We start from the raw sequence: 18,782 nt of genomic DNA, 5'->3' as shown, positions 1-18,782 counted from the left end.
TCACTGTTGTGGCTTCTCCCGTTGCGGAGCACAGGCTCCGGACGTGCAGGCTCAGCGGCCATGGCTCACGGGCCCAGCTGCTCCGCGGCATGTGGGATCCTCCCGCACCGGGGCACGAACCCGCGTCCCCTGCATCGGCAGGCGGACTCTCAACCACTGCGCCACCAGGGGAGCCCCATGGGACTTTCTTGAAACAACTATTCAGTGATGAACCTCAGTCAATTTAAAGATGAGGCAAAATAAAGTATTTGGGAAGGGACAAGCTGGGATAAAACGGACGAATCATGAATATATAATTCACTTAAATACCGAACTGATGATATGAAACAATTATGGGAGTAATGTTTCCACAACAGAATGTGAATGTTGCAAACTATGATACTGTAAAAACAGTAGCAGAGTCAGCACTGAGAGGTGAGGGGTGGTGAGATGGGAGGAAGTGCATCTTTCATATACACGGGTCATTCCGTACTGTTTAAAATTGAAAACTGTTCTTAAAAAATAATGATTACAACATCTTAACATTTTTCATAATTTCTTTTCTTAACCTTATTTCCCCAAGAGGCTATTTTAAGGAAATAATAACCTTTGTGGTAAAGATACACTTAACGAAAGGGCAGCAATTCCTTCAGTTTTACTTTAGTTTTACTTTTCTAATGTTTAATTCAAGTAATATTAAATCTATTTTTTTATTAAAAATAGCATGTGTAAAATGCTCATATTTCTGTAAAAATATTTCTTCCTCTTTAGGTCTGTGTCTTCCAGTCTCTTTTTAGCATACCTTCCCCTCTCCTCTCTTCTCCCTTCCAAATAGTACCCTGATTTTCATTTAGATATCCATCTCTCCACCAGAAAATGTATGTCCTTCAGGGGACTCTGAACCCAGCTCCAGCTCTGGGGTGGATACTTACCAGGATAATCCCATTTCTCCTTATCTCAGGGAGCTCAGAGCAAAGGCAACCAGAACGTGGCACAGTCCTGCCACAAAATCTGGAATGGGCTGTGACCCAGCTAAGTAAGGCCAACGTAACTTGAGGGAAGGTTTTCTGGGGACTTCTGGGGAAAAAGTTACCCTAGTTTTTACAGTACACCCACCACGCTCACCATGGGAGGTTCCTTCTCTCCTTGTGGACTTGGTGTGTGAAGGTGCAAAGCCTAGAACATCTACAGCCATTTTTACCACAAGTGAAGCCAACCTGAGGCTTACGCCTCCACAGGCAGAGGGTAGAGTCACAGAAAAATGAAGCTGGATCAGACTACCCTGTCTCTGAACATCAACTAGGGCAATCAACATATTTCCATATGAGTTAAACCAATTTGAATCAGATTTTATATATTTTTTGGAAAGGAAAACATTGTAATTGATACATCTGCTTAGAAAGATGTGAAATATCATTCATCGAATGATAATTACTTGGGGTTATTATAAACATGTACATTTCTCCATTGCTTAAATACTTCATAATGAGCATGTTTCATTTTTACAAACACAGAATAGTCATTCTTCTTGGATATTAAATTATTAAACATAAAAGTCATATATATTCATTAAAAAAAAATCCAGACACTTTCACTACCAAGTGCCCCAAATAGAATTAAGGAGAAAGAATGTTCTCTGATCAGAAAATATAATAAAAATGATTTAAAAAACTGTTAACATCTTTATTATGCTAAGCATTTTATATGTATTATCTCATTTAATTTTCAAAACACATCTACAAAGCAGGTAACATTATTGTCTCCATTTTATAGAGAAAGAAATATCTTTTTCATCTTTCTGTGATTGCCTGAATTTCCTTTGAAAAGAGACAAAGTCTTTAATAACATGATTAAACATCAAAAGTTTATAACATGCGTGTGATGGAGAAAATTAATATGTACACATGAGTAACGTTACTCAAAATGTAAATGCAGGTAAGAGATGTTTTCCTGGTTTGCTAGGCAAGGGCTAGATTGGAAGTCCCCAGGCTTCTGGAAGTTGGGGGTTGCTGGGCTTTCTCAACTTGTAAAAACGAAGTCCCAGATCTCTCTCTCTGAGAGCGCTACCTCCTAAAATTGGACCTGTGGTATTTTTAATAATCTACCTTATTCAATGTTGTCTCTCTAGCACTCATCACAGTACCTGGTACATAACGGGTGCTCAATGAATGCTTGAAGGAGGAAAGAAAGGAAAGGAAAGGAAAGAAGGAAGGAAGGAAGGGGGGAAGGGGGGAAGGGAGGGAAAGAAAGAAGCAGGAGGGAGAGAGGGTTGGAGAGAGGAAGGAAGAAAGAAGCAAAGAAGGAAGGAGGGAGGGAGGAATTATTTTCAGCTTCACTTCTGATCCACCCACCTGTACCTTTCTCCAAGTTGACGGTGCCTTAGGACGAACATGGTCTTCTGCTTTCTCCTTTTTCTCTTCCTACTGCTGGGAAGACACATGATGGCAGGAGCTCAAACAGCCATCTTGGGCCATGAGAGCATGAAAGAGAGGCTACATTTTGAGGATGACAAAGTAACAAGATAGAATCCTAGTTAAGCCACTATTACAGCCTGGACTGCCTCCCAGACTTCTGCATGGGGGAATAAAAAAAGTCTATATTGTTTCAGTTGCTGCATTTTGGGTAGAAATAGCAGCCTGATTCTTGACTAGTTGAGTCAAGTATGGACACATTCTAATAGAAACCAAAGTTACTGGGGTGGTAAAATCATTGCCATTTCCTTAATTCAGTTCTTTATTTTATTTTTTTTTTAAATATTAGATTTCTAGAAACTAGGTTGAGGGAATTTATTGGATCATATGATTAAAAACTCCAGGGGATTTGGGGCCCTAGGTATAGTTAGATCCAAGGATTAAATAATGTCTGTAGAACTCAATCCCTCTCTCTATCTCTTGGCCCATCTTTTCTCTGTATTGAGTTGCTACGCAAGCAGGACCTCTCTATGATGTGAAGGCTGAAGCTCCTGGCTCACAGTATGCTTAGAGAGAGCAGTTTCAGTGGGGAAAAAACAAACAAACAAACATACTCTTATCCCCAGAGTTCCCATAAAATCCTCAAGGTTCACTCTCATTGGACTCTCATTAGATCATGAGCCCATCTCTGAACCAATCACTGTGGCCAGTGATTCAGGCCTGGGACATGCGCCCAGCCCTGGAGCGGGGGATAGTTCACCTCTACCTGAGCCAGGTGCACTGAGAGTGGGAAAGGTGAGGTTTCCCATAAAAGCTCCAGGTGCTCTTCCCAGAAAGAGGGGAATGAATACAGGCAGGCAACAGCTGCAGACGTCTACTATAATTTATTCCTTTATTTAACAAATAGTTATTGAAGCACGAAGAACGGTGCCTGATCTTATCTTAGGCAATGGGCATGCAGACTGAAGAAGACAGGCAAAAATCCCTGATCTCCCAGAAGGTCCTCACATTCAAGAATGATGAAGCAGGGCTTCCCTGGTGGCGCAGTGGTTGAGAGTCCGCCTGCCAATGCAGGGGACACAGGTTCGTGGCCTGGTCTGGGAAGATCCCACATGCCTCAGACCGGCTGGGCCCGTGAGCCATGGCCGCTGAGCCTGCGCGTCCAGAGCCTGTGCTCCGCAACGGGAGAGGCCACAACAGTGAGAGGCCCGCATACTGCAAAAAATACAAAACAAAAAAACAAAACAAAACAAAAAAACCCCACACAGTTGACTCGGGGCCCACTTCTTTAAAAAAAAAAAAAGAATGATGAAGCAGTTTCTTGTGTCCTCTTAAAAAGCTTATGTGTACCTTCTTCTGGGAATACTACCAAACTCACCAGGGGCTCTAGAATAATCTTTAGGTCCACAAAGACGCAATTGGGGCTTTTAAATCACAGAGAGGGAGCGTGCAAATGCTAGGTGGAATTTTCCTTGTGAAGATGAGAGGAACAAAGAGAGGAGCCATGAGAAAATAAAGGAAATACCTCCAACAGTTTATAGGTGGTGTCTGGGCATTTTCAGGTGACGTCACCTCATTCCAAGGAGAACTCAGTTATTCTTTTTTTCTCCTGTCCTAATCTTACTGCAGAGTTTAAAGGGCTGGAAGGAATATTAGTCTGACATATGGGCACCAATTAGGCTTTTATAGGTCCAGGAAATAAAATACTAACTTCTACAGTTGTTTCGAGTGAAAATTGCCAAGTAATTTGTCTGCTGGAGAAGTATGGAAGCACTTGCCGTGGCTTCCTGTTTTGCACACTGTCTCCCTCCATGCCAGCTTGTTGTCTCATCAAATTTATTTTCAATGGCGGTAGGACATACGCTTGTAATTTTAAGAATGGAGGCACTTGAGATAAGGTGGAACTTGTCACTGGAAAATGAGCTCCAGTGAAGCTGTTTCCTGGCTTCATATTTCAAGATATGTCGATTATCCTTCCAAAAGTGCCTGAATCAACAAAATTGATTCAGAGCTTTGTGCAAACGTGGGACACAGGCCCAGGCCATATTTTAAATGACACGTAAACATTTGCTTTGTACCCTGTCTCCTCAGCTCTGGTCCTCTTCTCCCCCACCCAGCTGCCACGTCACAACTTGGCCGATACTGCCAACCATAAGGTTTTTATTTATGTAAACAAATATCTGGTGAAGAAAGAAAATGGAAATAATCAAATTTTGGTGGTGTTTGGGGGCTGGAGGTGGCAGTGGGGGAAGAGTTGAGAAAAGATCAGCAATGCATTTCATTGTCCTCCGATAGTCACTAGGGTGTTTGGGGACCTTTTACATCCTCGCCAAAAGCAAAACAAAGGGGCAGGCTTGACAGAGGTGAAGAAAGTTTTTGTGCATACCCTTTGATTCAGCTTCTTAAAACCAAAGTGTCTCTTATAGATGTGCTTACAAGTTATTTTCTCCCTCTGAGAATCAGTTTTCTTTATCTGTGAAATGGGATTAATAACACATAGCTTCTAGGGTATGGTCCTATGTAAAGCACCAAGCATGCTGGCAGGCACAGAGGGAGTGCTTAGGACAAGGTAGTCACTCAACACACACACACAAACCCCCAATGTCATATTTATGGCGTTGTTTATGTCACATTTAGAGAGTTGGTCATAAAGCCTGGGGCTACAGTCTTTCCATATACAGGTGACCCAACCTGCTATGTCTCTAGACTCAACTCAGGAGCCACCCGGGACGTTTGAGTGACAGGATTGTTCAGAGAAACCCACTTCAAACCTAGACAAAGACGGCTCTCCTTGATGGCTGAAGCATCTGTTTCCCAGCCCCCAATAGGCCATTTAGATAACAGAGGCAAGTCTGAGATGGGAAATAGCTGATAGCAGCCCAGAAATAGAGCAGGTCTGAGGTGGAATAAAAGCCCTCTGTTGCCCATCAGTGTCAGTGGCACCTCCGTGTGAAAGGTGCTGGGAGCTTCCCATATAAGGCAGAAGATGGCTCTCCAGGAGACAAGGGCAGGGTCTGGAAAACTGCTGAACTGGAGCAGGTCTTTGCTCAGGTCATCAGTATGACATAGACCCTGGAAGAAACCTTCCGACTGTCGCATTACCCAAAGAAACCGAGGCTCACAGAGGTTGAATGAATTACCCGAGATCATTTCCTTAGATGGAGGCAAAACTAAGAAGGAGAACTCGGGTCTCCTGCCTCTCAACCTGTCAGTGCCTTCTCCTTGTTTCCTGGGGTCATCCGACCTTGTTGGAGCTTGAGAGTGATTATTCTGGGCAGAATCCAGAATGGAGGAGAGGGAAGACCCCGTGAAGCAGGGAACTGCCAAAGAAGAAAGAGAAGGAAGCTTCTTTTTTAAAAAAGGCAGGAGAGTGAGAAGAAGAGAAAGGAATGCATTTTTAAATATAAAATTGATATAGGCTTACAAAAATGAGCATTGTATAAAATAAAAAGTAAAAATCTCACGCCACTTGTCAAGTACAGCCTCCCACATCCTGCTCCCCAGAGGCAAAAACTGAGTTTTTCTATACATTTATATGTATATTTTTTTGGTTGACCACAGATGAGATTATACAATAAATATCATTCAGCAATTTACTTTTTTGACTTAATAATATATTCTATTCATCTTTCCATGTCGATGCTTCTAGATCTACCTCAATGTTTTTTGTTGTTTTTTTTTTTTTTTTTTTTTGCGGTACGCGGGCCTCTCACTGTTGTGGCCTCTCCCGTTGTGGAGCACAGGCTCCGGACGCGCAGGCCCAGTGGCCATGGCTCACGGGCCTAGCCGCTCCGCAGCATGTGGGATCTTCCCGGACCAGGGCACGAACCCGTGTCCCCTGCATCGGCAGGCGGACTCTCAACCACTGCGCCACCAGGGAAGCCCTACCTCAATGTTTTAAGTGGCACTACAGTGTCATCACATCGGTGAAAAGTGATTTACTTAATGAGTTCTCTAATGATGGGCATTCAGATCGCTTTCAACATTTTTCTCACTAATACAAACAAGCCAGCAAAGAGCATCATGTTCAAATACCCCTATCCACCTGTATGAGCATATCTCTCATATATATTTTAAATTAGGTCAAAGAACATACACATTTTAAATTTTGATAGATTTGCCTAACTTTCAAAGACTGAATCAATTTGTATTTCCATCAAGAGTGTAGGCCACTTCCCCTTTTTCTACACCCTCATCAGCACTGGATAGCATCCATCTTCCTATTTTCCTTGTGCTCTTTTCAGGCATATTCTTGACTCTGAGTAGAGTCGAGCATCCATTTATATTGTGAATAGCTCTTTGTAATTATTTTTGTGTAAGATGCTTGCTTTAATCTTTTTTCCCCCACTTTTCTGTTTGGTTTTCAACCTTTTCTTGTTGGATTATAGCAGGTTTTTTTGTAAATTAAATAAATTAATCTTTGAGATATGGGTGGCAGTTATATGTTCCCGTTTATTTTTCGTCTCTTGGCTTTCTGTGTTTGTTTTTCTGTTTAAAATGTTTGTGTGGTCAAATCTACTCTTTAGACCTTTTGGGTCTTATGTCTTGTTTGAAAGAGCTTCACCGTTTCAGAGGATAAAATTCTACCATTATTCTAAAGTTTTTATGGATTTTCTACATATTGCAAATAACAGACCAAAATGGAATTTATTTTAGGTGTGATGCAGGGCCTCAGCCTCCTCTTTCTTTCTCTCTCTCTCTTTCTCTCTTTTTTCTCTCTTTCTTCTTTTCCCCAGATCACTAGCTTATTGTATCAACACTATTGATTGATTGACTGATTTGTTCTTTGACCACTTATATAAAATGCCACTGTTTCCATAAATCAAATTACTCCTCATACTTGGGGTTTTTTTCTGGGCTCTATTTCATTCCACTGATTATTCTGTTCACCTATGTACCAGCAGCATTCTGTTTCAAATACTGTAGATTTATAATACATCTTTAGTTTCTATGAAGGCTAATCTCTCCATAACTCTTTAATAAAATGAAGGTTTTTTGTGTTTTTTTTGTTTTCAAAGGACACTTGGTTATGCTCCAAAGAAAGGACATAGTATTATATTTTACAAAACCCATTATCGTACATATCCTTCAGGTTTTAGGTCAGGAAAATCTTACAATGTATATATGCTTTTTCCTCCTAGGTCATTATATGTTCCGGACCGCTGGGCACACTGAGATTTGACCCTAGTTACTGTTTTAGTGACAACAAGGGGTATCTGTGGTGGGTCTTGAATGAGCCTCCCCTTGCAAGGCTTCTGTCCCGGGTGAGGTCACCACAGGGCTTTCAATCAAAGGAAGGCTCGTCCCCTCCGACACAGGAGGATGAGCTACTTGTACTAGCAAGGGAGGCTCAGAGTGACATGGGGCTGCTGGAGTGTCAGTTCCAACATAATCTCCCCCTTCCAGGTTTCAGTGTCTCATTCTTTTCCGATCAATTCCCTGACTTTCACGTGAGAAACTTGGTAAGGCTGTGAATTCAACTGACATTGCAATTCTGCAACCCTCCCAATTACATTTTATTTGATTTTTAGCAATATGAGCCTGTGGCTATAATAAATAAAAGATTCTTTTAGGGCTGCCATGGAAACTTTCTGGCTCTCAGATCATGACTTGAACTGAGATTGAAAGAACGTTAGCTGTTTGTAGATGCTCCAGTGCCCTCAGGAGAATCCATCCAGCACCACAGTCCTTGCTTCCATTTGTATGTCATCACAGCCACCCAGTTTGATTAATTGTGAAGCCACCAAATGCCATGAATTGTTAGGATCCATTTCCCCTTGGCAAAGAGCTGATCATTGCACTCAAGCTCAGACAGAGAGAGAAAGATTAATTATGGGGAATTGGCTCATGGGATTATGGAGGCTAAGAAGTTCCCTGATTGTCTGCAAGCTGGAGACCCAGGAGAGCAGTGAGGCAGGGGAAAAAGGAACAGATTCCTCCCTCCTCCACCTTTTGTTATATTCAGGTCCTCAATGGGTTGGACGATGCCCACCCACATTGTGGAGGGCAATCCATCTCACTAAACCCAACCATTCAAATGCTAATCTCATCCAGAAACACCTTCACAGACACACCCAGATATACTGTTTAATCTGGGCACCCACTGCCCAGTCAAGATGACATATCAAATTAACCATCACACCCCTTCAATCTGGTGCTTGATTTTCTCCACATATTGGCATTTGAAATCTACAACATCAGCATCTCTTGGTGCTCAGGTTTATGATTTGTTTGCAAGGAAAACTTCCAGAATTGATGACCTCTTTGTGGAAAAAGACAGAATAAAAGAATATAAATCTAAACAAGGAGACCAGAGCGTGGGATGCAGGTGAGAGTTTGTGTCCTTGAGCACTGCTAACATGAAACCATCAGCTGTAAATAAGATTTTGAGCTGAACTCATAATGTCCCTGGAACGGCATGAGTGGGATGATGAACATGAAATGTCCCCCTCTGTTCCTATGATGAGAAATATATCTCTTAGTTAAGATTCTGTAGCAAAATTCAAGACATCAACTAAAGGATTATGCCTATCCTGAGGATAAATCAGTGCCTACCACTAATACAATGGATCTTAAAATATGGCCCCAGACCATCAGTGTCAACATCACTTGGGAACTTATTAGAAATGCAAATTCTCAGATCCCACCCCAGACTTACTAAATCAGAGACCCCGGCAATGCGTGTTTTAACAAACCCCAGATGATTTTGAGAATCACAAGTTTACACAGACCTGAAATCAAGTCCCTGCTTCTCCATTTATAATCGGTGTGACTTTGGCAAGACTTTTAAGCCCAGCCGCAGTTCTCCCATGTGTCAGCTGGACCTTGACCGTAGCTACCTGATAGGATTGTTATGAAAGTTAAATAATAAAATAAGTGTACAGAGCTTAGAAAAGAGTCTGTCACAGAGCATTCAAAAACTGTGGGTTTTTTGGAGCCATCTCTTCGGGCTGTCATGAGGATTAAAAGGGACTATGTTATTAAAGTTTAGTATAGTAAACACCAGGCACATAATAAATAGTCTGTGCTCAATAATGCTGGCCAGTAGTAGTATCAGTGGTGGTGGTAGTAGCAATTATACTTAACACCTGTATTGTATTTAGCTTTACTAGGCATGTTTGTGAACCTTGTACATACTGCATTTTATACTTAAAACGACCCAATTAAGCATAATTATCACCACTTTTGAGATGAGGACATCACGGTATAGAAGCGTTAAGTTTCTCCATCAAGACTGTATAGCTATTAAGTGATGGAACAAGGATCCACAACCATGTTGTCTAGTCCAGAGTCTGTGTGCTTAAGCACTAATCTGGGAAGATATGGAAGAAATGCTGGGAGAGGGAGAGGGGAGAGGAGAGGGGAGAGGGGAGGGGAGAGGGGAAGACAGAGGATGGGAGGAGAGAGAAGATACCATTTTATATTTATTCCATTTTCTAAAAATGGAATCCATCTTCTTGCACAATTTGCAGCCAAAGAAATGATGAATAATGTTGCCTCCAGCCTGAGGTGGTTCCAAGGGAAGAAAAATGTTTAGTAGGAGCCCCCAGGGGCAGGGGGTTGGCCAGCTCTGCGTTTACATCTTTTTCACTGGTAATGATCTGGGAAACAGAAAAACATTACCTGTCAGTATCATTGGAGCTGGTGCTATAGGGAAGGGCCCCACAGGACACATGAAATGTTCTGATAGAGAGAATTCAGAAATCCTGGCCCACTTGGGCCAAGACAGCTATAGAAAAATAATCCAAATTGCACTCGGGAGAGGAGACGGGAGAGGCAGGGAAGGCACAGGTCTTTAGGTCAACAGTCCTGCTGTGACAGGAAAACCAATACTCCCCAAAGAGCCAAGGCCACAGTAGGGGGAAATTGGAGAGGTAGTGCCCCAAAAGTGGAGAAAGGGAACCCCTTTCCTCCTTCCTTTGCAGCCTGCAAGGGCACACCTGGAAGGTGGCCTTATGTAGTTGCAGGGAGAATTCAAAGATAACTCCAGTTTCTAAAGATACTCAGGGAAGAGCAACCACAAAAGACTGAGGAAGAGAAGAAAGGAATTTTCAGATGTGAGAAATCTAATTAGGTTGGTAATGACTGGAGGGCAGTGAGATTCATTTACTAGTACATGAAAAGGAGAGTTTCAATTCAGTTGATCTGGTATTTATTACATGTCTACTATTTGCTAATTACTGTCTAGGTTCTGGTGAAGTAGAAACAAATGAAACCCAGCCCTGCCCTGAGAAGTTCCTAGTTCAATCAATGCAGGAGGAAAATTGTAATTAGATAATACATGCAGTGTAAAAAAGGGCCATTAAAAGGATATCCCGAGAACACAAAGGCGGGATATATAACACAGTCCAGGCCCAGAAGGGAGCAGGTATCAGGGAAGACTTCCTGGAGGAGGTAGTGCTTGAGTTGAGTCTTAAAAGATAAGGAATATATCAAGTAATATGCCTTTGGCTGCATGTAACAAAAAATCTAAACTCAACTGCCTCACAAGATGGGGGAACTTATTATACTACATAATATAGAGTCTAGAGACTGTCAAGGACCCAGATTCTTTCCATGTCTCTCTTTCTCCCACCTCAACATGTTAGCTGTGTTCCCAAACCACCATCCCTCATGGTCATAAAATGGCTGCAGAAATTCCAGACATCACATCTGGACATACACATGTCAAGAAGGAGGTAAGGGGTCCTTCGCTTTCTGTCTTTCTTTGAAGGAAGTAAATCCTTCACAGAAGCCTGACCTACACACTTTCCCTCATGTTTCACTGTCCAGAATGGCTATTCATCCCCACACCTAATCCAAAAAAAGGAAAAAACCCCACCATAATTAGGGGAAAAAGGGATTAAAAAAAAACATAATTAACTTAGTCCATTAGGGATCCACCACCCAAGAGAAGAGTAGTTACCTAAACAAAGGCAATAAGGGCTCAGATTGCAAAGGATGCTGTATAAACTGCATTTATAGGGCAGGTGTTTACAGCAACCCCGTTTTTTCTCTAACAGTTTTATTTTGGTATAATTGACATATTTAAATTTTCACATACTTAAAGTAAACAATTTGATATGATTTGACACATGTATGCACTTGTGAAAGATCAATCAATATAATAATGAAAAGATTAATCAATATAATGAACATAACCAGTACCCCTAAAAGTTTTCTCCTGTCCTTCTTTTGCAATCCCCCCTCAGGCCCCTTCCTACCCACTCTTTGCCCCTAGGCAACCACTAATTGACTTTCCATCCCTACAGATTAGTTCATATTTTCTAGAATTTTAGAATTTTCTATAATTGTCAATAATCATGCAAAGTGTACTCTTTTTTTTTTCTGGCTGCTTTCAATCAGCAAAATGATTTTGAAATTCACCTATGACTTGTGTGTATCACGTGTTCATTCCTTTTTATTGCTTAGTAGTATTCCATTGTATGGATAAACTGCAATTTGTTTACCCATTCATCTGTTAACGGACATTTGGGTTGTTTCCAGTTTGGGCTATTACAAGTAAAACTGCCATGAACCTTTGTGTAGAGGCTTTTATTTCTCTTGAATAAATTTCTAGGAAGATAACAACCAGATCATGTGGTAGGTATATGTTTAACTTTTTAAGAAACTGTCATACTGTTTTCCACAGCAGTTGTACCATTTTATATTCCTGCCAATGGTGTTTGAGCATTCCAGTTGCTCCACATCTTCACCAACACTTGATAATCTTTCTAATGTTACACATTCTCATGGAGGTCAACAACTCTTTCTATAATAAATACTTTGTAACACCCCCTGTATTACCCAGAAATAAAATTTGTTATTATACCTACCCGTAATGAGTAATTACACAAATGCCAACACAATGCCCTAACTGTAAAGTGAAAGAGAAATTTAAAAAATTTTTTCTAATAAAATAATGTGTGTTTCAGTATGTAAATAGGTGGGCATAAACTAGAAGCCATAATTAAGTACTCAAATGCTCACACATGCATGTGGAGTCACTGTGAGGGCTCCAATGACAAACGCAGATCAATGGAGGTGTGGCATTTGGAAACCCAAACCCCATAAGCGACACTGCCCTCAGTGATGTGATTTACCAAAATGGTGAACAACTTTACCTAAATTTCCAGACAAATCAAAGTGTATTCTTTGTTTTGTTACCTAGGAAATGCATTTGTGTAAAATTTAATATTTATTAAAACTATGGAAAAATTGCTTTGTACTTACTTATAAAGTTAGATCCTAGGCTCAGATGCAAAGAGATTTAATTTTTTATGTACCTGAATGTCCAGTGGGTGTTAGAAAGCCACGTGGGCAAGATCTTTGATTATATTCTGCATTAAAAAAAAAATCTAAAAAGGACATTATTGGTACAACTTGGGAAATTTATAAATATGGACTGTAAATTATTAATGTAAAATAGAATTGTATCAGTGTTAGATTTCCTGAGTATATAATCTGCATTTATGTAATAGAATGTCCTTGTTATTAGAAAAGTTAAGGTGAAATATTTAGGGGTAAAGTATTACGATGTCTGTAATTAAATCTCACATGATTCAGCCAAGGAGAGAGAAAGAGATTTTCTTATGTATACACGGAGAAAATAATAAAGCAAAAGTGCCAAAATATTACCAGTTGGAGAATATAAATGAAAGGTACCCAGGTGTTCTTTGAAATATTCTTGCATCTTTTCTGTAGGTGTGAATACTGTCAGCCCTCAGTATCTGTGGGTTCCACATCTGCAGATTCAACCAACCATGGATCAAAAATATTTGGGAAAAAATTCCAGAAATTTCCAAAAAGCAAAACTTGAATTTGCCTTATACCTGTAACTTTAGCATTTACATTGTATTAGATATTATAAGCGATCTAGAGATAAAGGATACAGGAAGATGTGGCTAGGTTATATGCAAATACTACATCATTTTATATAAGGGACTTGAGCATCTGTGCGTTTTGGTATCCACAGGGGTCCTGGAACCAATGCTCCATGGATACTGAGAGACAAATGTATTTTCCAAAATAAAAAGCTGAAGAAGGGGGAAAGCTTTTTGTTGGCTGCAGAGCTTAAAGAAAGCAAAGCTATGCAGTATGGGGGATAATTCTTTGCCATGTGAGGCAGCTGTATGCTTTGCAGAGCATCTAGCCCTTCCTGAGCTTCAATCTACTGAATGCTGATAACAATCCTAAAGGTTGTGGAGTCCACAAGTGCCCCCACCACATTTCTATTAAGAGAGAAAGAGACAGAGCGAACCTGCTCTTGGTACCTCTCCATCACTGGAGGGGACACCGGGTAATGATGGGCACTGGGTCGGGGGTCAGAAGAATTCGTAGCCTTTTAGAGCTAAACAGAAATGATCTCATTTGTCAAAGAAGAGTTCGTGGACCAGCAGTGCCAGCTTACCCTGGGTGGGGGGAGAGGGGAGCCTGATTGAAATGCACAATCTCAGCTCCTACACCACTACCCCGCCCCACCTCCAAACTGACGAATCAGAATCTGTGTTTGATGTTACTGCACCTTCAAATTTCAGAAGCACTGCTTTGGACTGAGGATGTTAAGCCGTGGTGTCTGAGCACATCCCTGGCGTGGCGTGGGCCTGGGGAGGGGGTCACCTTCATTCCTGCTACAACCAGAGGCTCAGCTCCTTGGGCTTCCACTTAAGCTTTGGGTTGAGGAACAAGCTAGACAGCTAAAAACATTTGAAAGCCACCCCCCAGCTCTCATTTTACCAATGAAGAAACAGAGGCCCCTGGAAGTGATGGGACTTGCCAGCACACACTGGATCCATGGATTAGAGTCAGGACTAAAATCCAGTACCCCGACCCTGAGCACAGGGCTCTTCCCACAGTGCTCTCTGCTTGTTTTCCTCAAATAAGTCCAGTAAGAAGCTGGACTGGGTGACCGCGGCTGTCACTGAGCACCGGCAGACCGCAGCCGAGCCCACTCCCCGCTAGAGGCTGGGCCGCAGACCCCGGCAGCATAACCTACCCCGCTGGCCTGACAGACTGACCACCTTTATTTTCCACAGTGCCCACTTGCAGACGTCTGGGCCATCAGCGAATACTTGGCATGTTGGCTCAGAGCACTAAGACTTTTGTTGGAGACCCTCCAATACTGCCACCAATCAGCCCCCCCATCCCTGCCCTAAGTCCGTGCAGGTCAAAAGAAACAGTTTTCCTTCTAATCTAAACTGAGTTAGCTCTGGGATCTGAGATTCATTTGTTGCATTTCTTAACAGCAGAAGAGAAGGCTGTCACGGTGGATGAGCCTCCCAATTGTTTTACCTCCCAAGGGCTGTCTGAGACATTTTGCCTGCACAGGCCTTTACAAATTATCATCTGGGCCTTAGGCAAAGCCGTCTTTATTAACTCATGATCTGAGGCATTATTAATTTATTACTCTGCTTTGTGTAGTGACTTGTCTTAAAAAGGCCCGCAATTAATCACATCTCCCCGCTCCAAGAGTCTCAGTTTAACTTCCTTTTATGTTTTTACTCCTATGCACAAGTTTGAAACGTTGAAACGACCCTAAAGCACATATGAAATCTCAAATTGGGTTTTTGCGTGTTCGAAAAGTGGAGCAAAAGCAATGTAAAAGAAAATATTTTCCTCTCACTGGGGAAGCTTATGACCAAGTTTTATTTATTCAGATACAGTCTTTCCTCCTCAGAATTGGACGTATGCCCCCGAGGAAAGGCACACTAACCAGCCACTCAGACTAAGTCAGTAAACAGGCTGATCCAGTTTTCCTGTTCCAGCTGACTGATAAACACAAACGAAACAAAAGCATGAAACCTAAAGGGCAAAGCGGGAACTGACTGCTTTTTGCTTTTATGTTTTCTGCTATTGTTTACTAACTTGAGGCAGAGAAACCAGGGAAAAGTCCGCTCGTGTTTCTACCTTAAATGAGTTTTTCAATTGTATATTCTTGGAACTGGCTCTGGAGAGATCAATGATCAATCTTGAGATTATCCAAATTAGCTCAAATAAAAATTGTGCGGATTGATCGGCCGCTACTGCCTGGTAACTGGGTCCAAGAATCTCACTGTTGAGCCACAACATGTGCATTTACTCTTTTTATGAGTCCTTTGTCTCAGATTCACACACGGGAGGCTGAAAGCCCAGGAGCACCGATGTTTGGGCTTCCCCTCTCATTGAAATCCTGGTTGCCCCATGCGACGGGCTGAATTGTGTTCCCCTGAAATTCATACGCCGAAGCAACCCCCAGTACTTTAGAATGTGACTGTATTTGAAGATAGGGTCTTAAAAGAGGTAATTAAGTGAAACCGAGGTTGTTAGGGTGGACCCCAATCCAATATGACTGGCAACCTTATTAAAAGAGGAAAATTGGACACAGACATGTACAGAGAAAGACCGTGTGAAGACACAGGGAGTAGATGGCCATCTATAAGGGAAGGAGAGAGGCCTCAGAAGAAACTAATCCTTCTGACACCTTGATCTTGGACTTCCAGCCTCCAGAACTGTGAGAACATAAATTTCTGTTGCTTAAGCCACTCAGTCTGGGGTACTTTGTTACGGCAGCTGTAGGAAACTAATACACTCAATTTTCATTCAGGTCTTAAGGTTACTATTTAAGCTAAAAAAAAATAATACACTGGACTGTAAAAGTGACATATGTTTGTAGTGAGTAGAAATCACCTGTGAAGAGAATTTGGAAATCTTGGAAAACTCATAGCCATCAGGTAGGCAGATTCTTGCCAGGGACTTGGTAACTGACCAGCTGGAAGTCATACTCTTAAAATGAGCTTCTCCTGTTACAGGAGAGGAAGGGACAGATTATGCATGAGCTGTAGAGGCTTCTCTGAGTTTCTTACCCAGGGGAGCTGACATAGCCCCATGCACATGCCTCCTGGTACAAGAAATGTGGTCTGAAGATTTGAATGAAAGTATATATGTATCTCAATCACTAGGTGAATTAAGATAATTTACATAAGCTACTTCAAAACTTTAGGGTCTTTATATGAAAAAGTTTGATGTGTCTTTACAGTAAAAACTGATGTGGAGACTTCCCTGGTGGCTCAGTGATTTAAGAATCTGCCTGCCAATGCAGGGGACACAGGTTCAATCCCTGGACCGGGAAGATCCCACATGTCGTAGAGCAACTAAGCCTGTGCGCCACAACAACTGAGCCTGCAAGCCACAACTACTGAGCCCACGTGCCACAATTACTGAAGCCAGCGCGCCTAGAGCCCATGCTCCGCAACAAGAGAAGTCACTGCAACGAGAAGCCTGTGCACCCAACAAAGAGTAGCCCCTGCTCGCTGCAACTAGAGAAAGCCCACGTGCAGCAACAAAGACCCAAAGCAGTCAAAAAAAAAAAAAAAAGATGTGTCTCAGCAGGAGTTCTCCTCGATTCAGGGATCCAGGATACCTCCATCCCATGATGCCGCCATGTTAACACGGGGCTTTCAAGACAAATACTGTGTGATATCACTTATATGTGGAATCCAGAAAATACAACAAATTAGTGAATATAACATAAAAAAGCAGACTCAGATATAGAGAACAACACAGTCGTGACCAGTGGGGAGAGGGAAGGGGGGAGGGGCGGTGTAGAGGGAGAGGATTAAGAGGTACAGACTATTAGGTATAAAATAAACTACAAGGATATATTGTACAACACGGGGGAAAGAGCGATATTTTATAACTATAAATGGAGTATAACCTTTAAAAATTGTGAATCACTATATTATATACCTGTAACATATAATATTGTACAGCAACTATATTTCAGTAAAAAAATAAATAAAAATTTAAAAACGAGCCTTTCAAGATCACCATGGCAGGGGGAGAGAAAGAGAGCATACAACCCAGCTTTTAACTGCCTAAACCCAATGTGACAATATGCTTATGACCCATTTGTTCCAACTAACATCAAGGGTAGCTGGGAAATGTAGGGGAGCACATAGAATGTTTGCTGAGCTATGAGGGTCTCTGTCACATTTTTTGAACTTTCATTATGTACTAGCTATAGCGCTAAGAACTTTACATATAGTGTCTTGCTTCATTCTTTTTTAAATAAATGTGGAAACTGAGACTTAAGTTGCCCAAGGTCAAATAAAAGTAAGTGGTAGAACTCACATGGGAATTCAGATATGTCTATTTCCAGAAGTCCATAGCCCTAGGCTATACTGATGGGAGATTTTTTTACTAAAAATCTCAAAGCCCTTATCTTTACTTTTATTTGTCTTCTGAATCACTCTGAAAACTGAGGGGGGGGAAATGAAAGGTTAAAATCCTGAAGTATGATGTCTGCACCATTCAAATTATCTGGGTGACTTGAAGATATGGAGACTTGGGTTTAAGATTGGTGATACTCTTATATCAAGTGCAGCATTCTATTTTTAATGTGAAAAACTTTCACTGAGATAGTATTTCCTCATCTGCTTTGCTTTAAAAGGAAGATGTTCAGATGTTTCAAACACTTTCGACAGATTGTTCCCAAAGTGTCAAAGAAACGAATAATGAAGTAAGATGATGGCACACAGCTTACAGGGTTGAAATTTCATGTACACCCCCAGAAAAGGAGATGCTGCCCTCGAGATAACCTGTGACTCATAAACTAAGAACTGTGTAATGCTGAATAGTCAAAAAAGGCCTGAAAAAATACCAGAGCAGGGAAAGGTCACTGGCCCCAAACAAATCACACTCACCAGAACGTTGATCAGACCCATGTCTTCTTCATGGCTGAAGTGAATTCTCTTTGCCTATTTGAGTTGTGATGGAATATCATTTTTAAATCATTGGTCATCTTTAAAATATGGTCTTTGGTTTTGGCCCCAAACCCACTCACCCATTTGGTTTGAACACCCAATAACTTCAGTAACTCAGTGATTTTATTTTTTTTTAATTATTAAGAGACACATTTATATGGCTCAAAACAATACTCTGACCTGTGAGACTTGCCCTTAATTTGACCTCGTCTCCAAGAACCTTACTGGAGACAATAGGAAAACCTCAAATAGTCAGACTAATTATATGGTGGGGGAGGATAGACCAGATGAAGTTAGTGGAAAGTCTGAGTTGTAAAAGATTTTAAGAAATACCATCTTATTTTTTTCTAAGCTAGATTCAGAATCAACGTGTTGTTAATAAGAGGCCAATGGACAGATACTCCCAATATTACTTCCTGTACTGGTGCCAGTCAGTGGCTTAGGGCCCTGTTTTCACTGGTTTGAAGCAAAAAGAGAAAAGCAAGAATTGTGTAGTGATTTGTTCATGGGTTTAAATTTATTCAGCTTTCAAATTCTGAGATTATTTAATTCTTAGTGTTTTTATTTTAATTTTATTTATTTTTTTATACAGCAGGTTCTTATTAGTTATCCACTTTATACACATCAGTGTATACATATCAATCCCAATCTCCCAATTCATCCCCCCCCCACC

The sequence above is a fragment of the Monodon monoceros genome, unplaced genomic scaffold (assembly GCF_005190385.1).
Source record: "Monodon monoceros isolate NGI ecotype Baffin Bay Population unplaced genomic scaffold, NGI_Narwhal_1 Super_Scaffold_20, whole genome shotgun sequence".
Taxonomy (NCBI): Eukaryota; Metazoa; Chordata; class Mammalia; order Artiodactyla; family Monodontidae; genus Monodon; species Monodon monoceros.
This window is presented reverse-complemented; position numbering follows the sequence as displayed.